The sequence below is a fragment of the Oreochromis aureus genome, linkage group 3, assembly GCF_013358895.1.
Source record: "Oreochromis aureus strain Israel breed Guangdong linkage group 3, ZZ_aureus, whole genome shotgun sequence".
Lineage (NCBI taxonomy): Eukaryota > Metazoa > Chordata > Actinopteri > Cichliformes > Cichlidae > Oreochromis > Oreochromis aureus.
Window position 1 is genome coordinate 118,538,158 of NC_052944.1, and position 10,887 is coordinate 118,549,044.

General features: G+C 42.3%; 1 long non-coding RNA gene across 1 annotated transcript; it reads right to left on the minus strand.

The window, feature by feature from the left end:
* Window positions 1-5,132: 5,132 nt before the first annotated feature.
* On the minus strand, window positions 5,133-9,204 carry LOC120437959. Its single transcript, XR_005611534.1, has 3 exons — window positions 9,164-9,204; window positions 6,093-6,241; window positions 5,133-5,192 (listed from the first exon to the last, which is right to left on the minus strand). It is a non-coding gene; the product is annotated as an uncharacterized LOC120437959 (long non-coding RNA).
* Between the last annotated feature and the right edge of the window lie 1,683 nt (window positions 9,205-10,887).

A 10,887-nucleotide genomic window follows, 5' to 3' on the forward strand; every position in this document is an offset into this window, starting at 1 on the left:
AGCATCCACACAATTAGAACTACACACTTCTAAATGTTATTTTAGGAAACTTATTCTCACAGGATAACATGACACATTATTTACATTTCTGTCAAAGCTTCTTTTTGTTGCTTTTATCATTTTTGTAATGAGTCATATTCATGAAGTAGATTAAAAGAAAATCAATCAGACAATACTATTTCAGGTGATCATTCACTGCAGTATTCTCTACCTGTAAGATAAAAGTATGTGAAGCATTACTGACCTGCTGTGACGTCTTTGTGCAGCAACTTATTAAATTCCAGTTCTTTGTATTCTTTTCGGCAAAGAAAGACACGGCTCAAAGTGGTCTAACTCAAAAAATGATCTTTAATTTTACATTTTCCGGAAAATGGAGACTGAGCACAGACAGAAACGCCAGCTCAGGTCTGGGGCATCAGGAGCCTGTCTCGCTATATATATTTTGCAACACGTCACCCATAGTTTCGATACAAACAAACTCCTTCTACTCAGTTCCTCTTTTCTGTGTCTGATTTATTAATATGCCTGTGCACTAAAACTTCCTGTGCAGCTTGCAATAACTTCCCCTTTCTGAGGTCTGTTGCCAGGGCAACCTGTCTGAACTTAGGTTCACTCTGTCTGCTCCTAATATACTACAAAAACATGAAGTTCCTGTCTGCCTGTGACCTGGTCAAATCTGGGCCTCTCATAAATCTAATCAGCAGATAAGCATTAAGAATATATATTTAAATCTCAACAAACTCTAAACATTTCTGTAACTGCTGATCGTTCATGTCAGTTTGAGTTAGTTTGCTGCTTCTAAAACAGTTTCTTATTTTTCTCTGACATGCCTTGTAAGAACGACTTATTTGCTTTGTGTCACTGTCTCACTTTCTCCTGAGACTCAGCTCACATACACCATACTGCCAAAAGTATTCAGTCACCACTGAACCACAGACTTCAGTTGTTCCAGTCCATAACCACAGGTGTATAAAATCAGCACCTGGGCATGCAGACTGCTTCTACAAACATCTGTGAAAGGATGACTCGCTCTCACTACAGCATATTACTGTGATAGGGTACTACTACATATTGCACTGTCAGCTGTTAGTGGGATTATAACAAAGCTCAGCCATGAAGTGTTAAAAACACAGAGTGGGGTCAGTGGATGCTGAGGGACACAGAGGTCGCCGACTTTCTGTAAATCACTACAGACAACCAAACTTCACATTCAGATGAGCTCAAGAACAAATGTGTTTCCATGGCAACCAAGCTGCATCCAAGCTTTACATCATCAAGCACAATGAAAGCATGTGATGCCACTGGACTCTAGAGCATGGAGACGTGTTCTCTGGAGTGACCAATCACACGTCTCCATCTGGCAATCTGATAGAAGAGTGAGTTTGGTGGTTGCCTGGACAACAGTACTTATCTGACTGCATTGTACCAAATATAAAGTTCTCGTCAAACATTAGTGTCTGACCTCACAAATGGGCTCCAGGAAGAATGAAGGGCTGCATCCTCCTGAGGCCGCAATTGTAGACCAATTACGTCACAGTGACGCGGCGAAGGCTGTCCAAGTTCGTAGACTCCTCCAAGTGCAGCCAACAAATGCGTCCTCCTTTTCCCCAGATTTGAAGGATGGGTCGGGTGTATCCTATGTGGCCCAACCTATCCCAGAATTCATTACGTGTCCCAGCCAATTCCAGTTTATAACAATGGCGGCCGCGACTTAGTTTTAATGTTACTCTTATTATTCTTTCTGGGTCACAAAATAATTTTTTAACATATTTTCAGGCGAGAAAGTAACTGTGTAAACTTCAAATATCTGCTCGGTTTATCAAGACATCACATATTTGCAAAAGTGCTCCGACATTCTCGGAGACGTCTGTTACCCACCAGCTCGATAGCTAGCCAGGGGTTCAATGGTCACTAGAGCCGGCGAGAACAGCAGACTCCTGGCACATCATTTTCAGACCCCCTGCGGTCTTTGGCTACTCAGGTTTAACATGATATACAAGTCACTTGGATAACTTAAAAATGTTATTATTTGGCTTTTTTTCAGTGTTTTATTTGTTCCTGAGTAAATCGGTTTGGCTGAGATTAAAATTATAGTTTTCACACAGCTGAATAAACGTCAAACAGAAAACTGAATAAACAGAAGTGTGAGATGGTAGAATTTACTCCAGTGTCCTGTTATATTTTAGATAGCAAGGAGCAGGCGGCTGAGTTTATTAAACTCCACCGAGACAATCTGCAAATTTCATTAAAAGTTTAATAAATTATCATCTTGTCCTTATTTTAAGTTAGCACATACCTTAAACACTATAAGCTGTAAGCTAATGATAGTTATATAAGAGCAGATGCATGCTGGTGCAATAAGTTGTCTGTTTTACGTCCAATGGATGCATGATCTGATTAGTCGACTATCAAAATAATGGTTTGTGGTAGCCCTAGTGGGAGGGCTAGAGTGATTGACCTAAGCTGCTAACCAGAGGGCAGCGGGTGAAACAGGTGGTGGGTGGGGTGTGAGGGGTCAACTGTGATGGCCCTGGTTTACCTGAGACAGGTGGATCTGATGATGGCCTCCAGGGGTGGCAGAGGGAAGCCAATGTTGATTTGGGGGGTGTTAATGACCCTCTGTGCAGCCTTCCTGTTCTCAGTCGTGGCCCCTGAGTGAGGAGGGTAGAAGGCCAGCAGCAGCTCCTGGTCCAGGTTCTTCTTCCTCAGGACATAAAGGAGGTGCAGCTGCTGCTGGGCCTTTTTTTACCAGGGTGATGGTGTTATGAGAGGGGAGTGGACTGTCTGTGCCTCCTGCAGTCCATTATTACTTCTTTGGGTTTTAAGAATGTTCAGCTTCAGGTTATTCTCTGAGCATCAGTGGGACACGTTCTCTGCTAGGGCTGTTCGATATAACCATCTACATCGGATGATGATATGTAAACGTCTATTGTTTCATATTACACGCTATTGTTTGTTTCCTGGTGTCACAAAATAAACTGTTTACGGCGATATTTTTTCATGGTTTTGATGGTCACTGTAGCGGCTATATTAATTTCTTAAAGTTCTCGCTTCCTCTTAAATTTAATATAACCACACTACGGACGGACAAGTGGCTGTTTTTACGCATTGTCATTAGCAACAGCGATGGTAACACATTTTTTATTTTCTACATAAACCGTTCACAATAAAGCTCAAGATCCTGTTGAGATTTTTCAAAATAAACTAAAATGATGACAAACACAAGGACCAGTCAAAACAAATCGAGGACGTTATTCCTAAACGAGGGGCTCCCTCTGTAGCATGGACGTGGTTTGGTTATGAAAAGTCTGACAAAGACCAGAAAACTGTACTCTGCAAATTATGGTGCAAACCGGTCCAACACCACAGACTCAAACACGACAGACCTCTGCTACCACCTACACAAGAATCACGTGACAGAGTGTGGAGAGAGTTTACGGACGAGAAGCAAAAAGAGCCGTCAGGTGCACCAAATAAACCTTAGACCCAAACGTCAGAACAGGCTTTTCCCTGCAGCATGCCATGGAATAAATACAAAGAAAACAGCGGCCGTTACAACTTCTGTCTAAAAATATATAGTTTCATTCATCGGTCAAACTTATCAGAGCTCTGCTGATCAAAAAACAAGATTACAACTAAAGACTGCTAAATACTATTTTAGGAAACTTGTTCTCAAAGAACAAACTGACAGATTGTCGTGATTTTCAAAAGACTTTTAGTAATTATTATTTATTAATGACTCATATCCAGGAAGCAGATAAAAAGAAGACAAAGAAACATTTACCTTAACCATTTATTGCAGTTTTACTCATCTATAAAATAAAAGTATGTGAAACATTGCTGACAGTATCGTCTTTGTGCAACTATAAATATATCTGTGACTCCTGATCGTTCACATCAGTTTGAGGTTTTTTGGTAAATCAGAAGCATTTTATTACACTGGAGGTGTTAAAAGTACATGTGCTTGTAGTCTTGGTTTATTCCTCGCAGGTTGTTTTGGACATTAAATACATTTGTGGTCAGAGACACTGATATATTTGCATCATAGTGTCTGAAACAAGACCAAATGAAAGCTGTTAGGATTTGGCTTCCTAAGCAGTTGGGATGGACTCTGTGGGTTCAGGGAAAAAAAGGAATGACTTCACAAAGTGTCAATAAAACCAGTTTTAGGAGCTCTGTACTCTGGAGCCTGGTGCTGAGGCTAAGCAGTCTGCTAAAACACTTGCGCCATCATTCAGAAAGAGCTCCGAGTCCCTCTGTGACTAACACCCAGGATCACTAATGTGGAGGTGTGGAGCAGGAGGATGAGGACAGGTGGAAGAAACCAAACTGACATCAAAGAGTTCATGTTACTAACAGCTCACCTCTCTGCAGCAGACACAGGCTGAACTTTAAAATCAACAATGTGACCATTAGACCAGTCACTCTTTAAGGACACACAGCTGGGTCCAGGTCCAACAGGTCTCCCATGGATCCTGTCAGAGAAGAATAATGTGTTTTTCATTTGGAGCCACAGAAGCTGATGAAGACTTAGAATACCTTCATCATCTCAAAGAGAAACAGGTTTGTAGGCTGAGCATGAGCAGAAGGAAACTCCAAACTACTGTTTTACAGTGTAAGAACAGAGCGCCACCCAGAGGTAAACACAGTTATTTACACTGTGCAGGACTATTGATGGTCCCACTGTGAGCAGCAGGAGTTTAAATGTTGGACATGTTTTATAGAATAAAGGAATTCCTTACTCGGTTACTTCCTTTGAGATGAAGTTTAGAGATCAGGAAACAACATCAAACAGTTCATTTAAATCAGACACCAAACTGACATCAAGGAGTTCATGTTACTAACAGCTCACCTCTCTGCAGCAGACACAGGCTGGACTTTAAAGGTAATGATGTGATCATTAGACCGGTCACTCTGTAAGGACACACAGCTGGGTTCAGGTTCAGCTTCATGTTTGCGTTTAGTTCCTTGTTCCTTCCTGTGAATAATGATGGAGCAGTGATGTGAGTGCTGAGCTGTGACATGGAGAAGAGTCATGGACAGTTAGAGATGGTCATCTCACCTCTGAGCTTTGGTCTGGCTCTCATGTTCCCCACACAGAGTGCTTTTAGAGGAGGGACTCCTCCTCTCTGTCCTCACACTGATCCATGCTGCTCAATTCACATCAGCTCACACACACTTTCTACCTTCACCTGCAGAGGAAACACAAATCATTCATGTGCACATCGACTGAAATCCTCCTTTCCATCATGTGTGCTGTCCAAATATCAGCTGCTTCTTTCCTGCTTCATCTCAGTGTCAGCTGAATGCAGTCAGACAGCAGTGTGAGGCAGAGGAAGCTGCCATCAGCTGCTCGACTATCAGTCCACTAGATGGAGCCATAATATGTGCAGAACTTTGTGCCATCAGAAACTAAATTTGAACAAGTTAAATTTGAATTTCTCAGATTGAATCTGAATAGTAACTTAAATAAATGCTTTGTAAAACTGAATTTGAATTAGCCTCATTTGAAATTCAATGTACTGGTTTGAAAATGATCATCACTAAATTGAAATTGAATTTTATATTTTGAAAATGAATTTGTTTGCTTTGAAACTGTATTTTATCCTCTAAAAATGTAACTCTTGAATAATTTCAGTCCTACAATTCAGTTTTTTGGGACTTGCATCCGGTTCCGGTTCCAGAGTAATCGAGCACAGATTAATAGAACTACGTTTTACCAGCGCATAGAAAGTGTTACTGACGGGAGTCTACAGCATCTTGAGCTGGATTAAGAAGTCATTCATCATGTCAGACCAGCTGATAAACTCTCAGGTTGGTAATAAGTGTATTACATGTATAAGAACTGTAACATCTACACTTTGAACAAAATCTATTTTGTACAGACAGAAGACAAAAGGTTTAATTTAGTATTAATGTATAACAAATACATAAAAGTCCTGTACAAATCAAATATATATCTAAAACTTAATGTCTAACTTATACTATTAATATAAAACTTGTGACTGAAGCATCTTTAAATGTTGTGATTTATTAACAGACAGTTTTAAATTTCATACAGTAACTTTTGTTCAGTGTGAGAAATATTAAACCTGTTTTATCCTCCATCTTTGTTTCAGTGTGAACAGTCTGAGCCGACAGGTCGTGATATTTTTAACAGAGGCCGACGTGCTGAATCAAAGCTACGTCCATTTTAAATAACACTTTCCAAAGTCCTCTGCTCTTCCTCCATCTGCTGTCTCTGAACACAAAGAGGGGGAGAACTTTAAATGAACACAGTGACAGATATGTACCAATCTTTAAATGATCTCAGTGACTGACAGAAAAATAAAACAAGGTATCTGTGATGGCTGAAACCCAAAACATATCCACAGACAGCACAGGTCTTATACTTTATATTATAGTTTCATTAGGTTTTGTTTGTATTTCTCTTTTACTTGGTGTTTTTAAATCACTTAGTGTACAGAGTGAGTTTGCTTCTTTAAGTTTAGATTTTAGTTTGTATTTATTAGAGACTGGACTGATTTAGATTAATGCAGATATTAAAAACTGAACTCTTTGAAAGCAGTGACTCACAGAGACATCCAACATCTAAAGATGTCTATCAAAGAATAATGAAGCAAGTTTTTTATTTTTTTTTAGCCAAACTAAAAAACACTAACAGGACATTTCCTATAAAACGTTATTTAATTTTCCAAAATCATTTCATTGATCATTATCAATAATTTAGTTTAGTGTGTGTAGTTTTTATTTGTATTTTAACTGTTTTTCAGATCTAGTTTTAGTTCTGAGTGAACTACAATAACCTGTTTCGTAACACTTCTTCCTTTTGGGGCGGAGCCAACAGTTTGTGACGCAGGCTGTGTCCCAATTCAGGGTCTGCACGCTTGAAGTACGCACACTATGCGTACTACATACGGTGCGTATAATAAGTACGAGAAGTGCGGAAGCGAGAGGCTTGTGAAATGGGATGGTCTAGCCTTCATCGCGCTGTTTAGATTGTTAGTTGGCTAACCTCCCTCCGTGCTACTTTGATCTAGCCTCCTTCTCCATGGAGGGTACTGCCCCTTGTGGCTGTTCAACTTGTAGCCAAGCATCTCACTGATCACTGCTGCCATATTGTAGATCAGCTTGTAAGTTTCGGTAATCGTGGTATTGTTCGTAGTGCTGCATTAACATCATCTAGCAGACCTTCTGAGGGTACTTCACGTAATCTTGGTAAGCGGCTACGGGGGATCCAGGTTTCAAGCTTGGCCATGATCCTATCTTTCAGGTCAGTTCCTCTCGCACTCAACGATCCTTCTCCTATCGCACTTGGGGCTATGTACCCAATCTCGGGTGGGGGTGATGATATCTCCCCCCTGACCTGGCGTCCTGACTCCTCCTTGCCGTAGCATTTATGTTGTACCTCGTCAATCTCTAGCTGTGAGAGCAGTCCCTTCTTTCAAATGTTGGAACACTGAGCTACTAGTTGTTTCGCCGTCATTGTGGATGTTGGGTATCGAAGAATCCATAGGTCCCTCATCCTATTCATGTAGCCCCTTCCGCTTGCGTAGTAGCATTCCAACAACGCCCTGTTTTGGTCTCTTGCCCACCGATGCCTTCTTGTTCCTCAACACCTGACGCGGACCTTGTTGATCCGGGCGTTTTAATGTTCTTCATTAAACATTCGCACATAAATAAGTGACATCAGATTCAGTACTTACTTTTGACAGTTCACTCCTCGGCCGCTCTCTTCTGCCGTCTGCCGTATTTTTCGGCAAAATTATCCACACCCACCGCCGCGCTATGAATTGTGGGATATCTGGGACCATGAAGCGTGCACCGGACCATGCTTGATATTTGGGGAAATCGACGGCGCATTTGGAGTATGCATTTGAAGTACACTGTCGCTACCCGAGCCGTACCGGAAACCCGATCGATACCCCGCATGCGCAAATCTTACGTCACTTCCTCTCTTTGCCAACATTGCGACATTCCATATATTTCAATGATGTGGTTAGCGCCCAGTTAGCTCCTAGCATTTCTCAACAGCTCTGCCTCCTTTTCAACTAACAGGACATTTAAACAAAGGATAATTCGTATACAAACAAATTCATGCTTTTCTCCTCAACAGAGAGCATTCCCCGATTGAACAACAGCGTCGTAAAATAAGAAGAATGGTGACTAATTACAGAGTCAATAATACAGACTTTGTAATATGTCACGTGAAGATTCATCAGCCAGATGAAGTGTTTACTGACAATTGACAGTGAGGAGTGGACATCATCATCACTATTCCAATCAATCCTCTCCACACAAACAAGCATAAACACACTCGACTATCATTAAATCAAATTAAACACACGTTTGTAATGACGCTAGTTCAGTTTACAATAGGGTTCATTCGCTCGGTCAGCAGGTGGCAGTATCCTCGTACACTGGGGAGTAAACTACCATTAAAGGAACAGAAGAAGAAGTACCCTGCACATGCGCGGTACAGATCGGGTAGACCCGATTTGTACGGTCCGACTTTGCACATGCGCAGTAAGGATCGGGGAGACCTGAGCCGTAACTATCTTTTTATTTTTCGTTTTTGTCTACATTATATTGAAATGCTTCATTATTGGAAACATTTTAACAGATACTTATTATTCTTAACATCTTAACAGATACTCTGACCCGTAACTATCGTAAAACGCTTCGACCGGAAGTAGTAACCTTTCGCGCATGCGGGGTACGGATCGGGTTTCCGGTACGGATCGGGTAGTGACATACACTTCAAATTGGGACAGCCGTCGTCGCGTGGCGGTGACGTAATCACACTCAAAATGCGTACTTCAAGCGTGCGGTCTCGTAATTGGGACACAGCCGCAGTATTTTTAAGACCGCCATGTTGAATCTGTATCTAACACACATCTATACTAAATATTCATTTATAAAGTCCGCTCTCCGTCTCCTGCTGTCCCTGTGAATATAAACACCCGGAGCTCAGACCACATTAGTCTGATTCCCGGAGTCTGACACAGACAGAAAATGGCGGACACACTCGGCCTCGTTGGAAAACGTTACACACTGACTTTAATACAAACACACACAGTTTGTTGTGTGAAGAAATCAAACATGAACAAACAGTAAAGTTCCTAAAAACAAACTGTTAAAGGAGGAAACAAAGCAAACTTACAGTTTCTTCACACACACCAACAACAACCTCCACTCCACGAAGTTCAGGAAGTGAAAGTAAACTTTGAGCCTAATGCGGCGTTTGAGGACACTCGGGAGCATTGAAACACTGTGCTGCGTTGAAATAAACCTCGGAAACTCCCAAACCTCTGGCAGGCTGTGATTTATTTCTGCTGGTTTTCCTGTTTGAAACACAAACATCCGTCATCACTTTGTTGTTCTTCTTCCTGCAGCGTTTGAATATTTCAGCACTAAACTGATGTTTGTTCAAAGCTCATTTCAACCTGTTGAAGTCATGAATGAAAGTGCAGACTGAGAGTGGATCACATGATGTGTAAGGTGTGTCATGTGACATGTTCAGTATTGTCACACACGTCTAGATTGTCCCTGATATCATAACTGCTCAAACACTGATGATTATATTTGAAGAATTATTACTGATGGCAACAAAGTTTGAATGGAGCTCTCTGTCTGTGCTGATTTGTCACCCTCTGGAGGTCAAAACACAAACTGCACGATGTCACTGTAACCACCACAGTGACAGGAAGTGTTTTTCAATGATGAAACACTAAAATGAGGCTAACAGCTGTCATTAGGCTCACTGATAGCAGTGCTGATGTGTTCATGTCAAACACTGGCTCAGGTCAGACTCCTTCATCCTTCTCCAGCGTGAGGCTGTCCTCAGACCCACAGGAGCTCTGACCTTTGACCTCCTGTACACAGCTGGCTTCATGAGCAGCTCATTCTCTACACTCCATTTATAACTCAAATATATTTCAGATTTCTGATCTTTGAATCTGTGCCAGTGTTTGCTGACATCATCAAACTCTCATAAGACTCGACAGAAGACATAATCCTGACTGACTTTATTTAAGACTCAGAACATGAGACAGAGTTCAGCCAGCAGCACTGAGACCTGATCCTGAATCCTGAAGCCCTACGACTCATTTCATCACCACCTGGAAACAAGATCCTACATTTGTGAGTCGGCGTGAGAAAATCCAACGACAGCACAAACTGAGAATCCAGGCTGTGCACAAAAACAGACACACAAGGACACGTTTAAGGACCAGCGGACTTTCCTGCATCACGTCTGTTAGCTGGGCTTCTTAAATGAAACGATGGACGTGGATCCGTCTCATCAAGCATCTTCTTCCTCCATGGATGTTAACGAGCATCAGTCCAGCTGCTTTAGCCTCAGTGCAGTTTATAGTTCAGATAAACAATCGAGGGCGATATGTGACCACGGCCGGCCCGGCGTGGACAGCGGTAGTAGTAGCCTGGAGGGCGGTCGGTGAGAGAGCTTGTTCCGGGCACACGTGGAGCAGGCTTTGACATAGTCAGTAGCGTCTCTAATCAGTGTGGGCCACCAGAAGTAGCGTTGCAGAAAGGTGATGGTGCGGTGAATTCCGGGATGGCAGGTGAGGCGAGTGGCATGGCCCCACTGAAGAACCTGCGACCGGACGGACGTGGGAACAAAGAGCCGGTACCAGGATCGGGTTTCGAGTCTTGAGCCTTCCGAACCAGGGCCTCAATTTCCCAGGAGACTGCTCCAATCACGCTGGAGGTGGGAAGAATGGGTCCGGGGTCCGAATCCTCCTCGACGGTGGTGAATTGTCGAGAGAGAGCGTCAGGCTTGACGTTTCGGGAGCCCGGCCTGTAGGGGATGGAGAAGTTAAACCGAGTAAAGAACAGAGCCCACCTTGCCTGACGAGAGTTGAGATG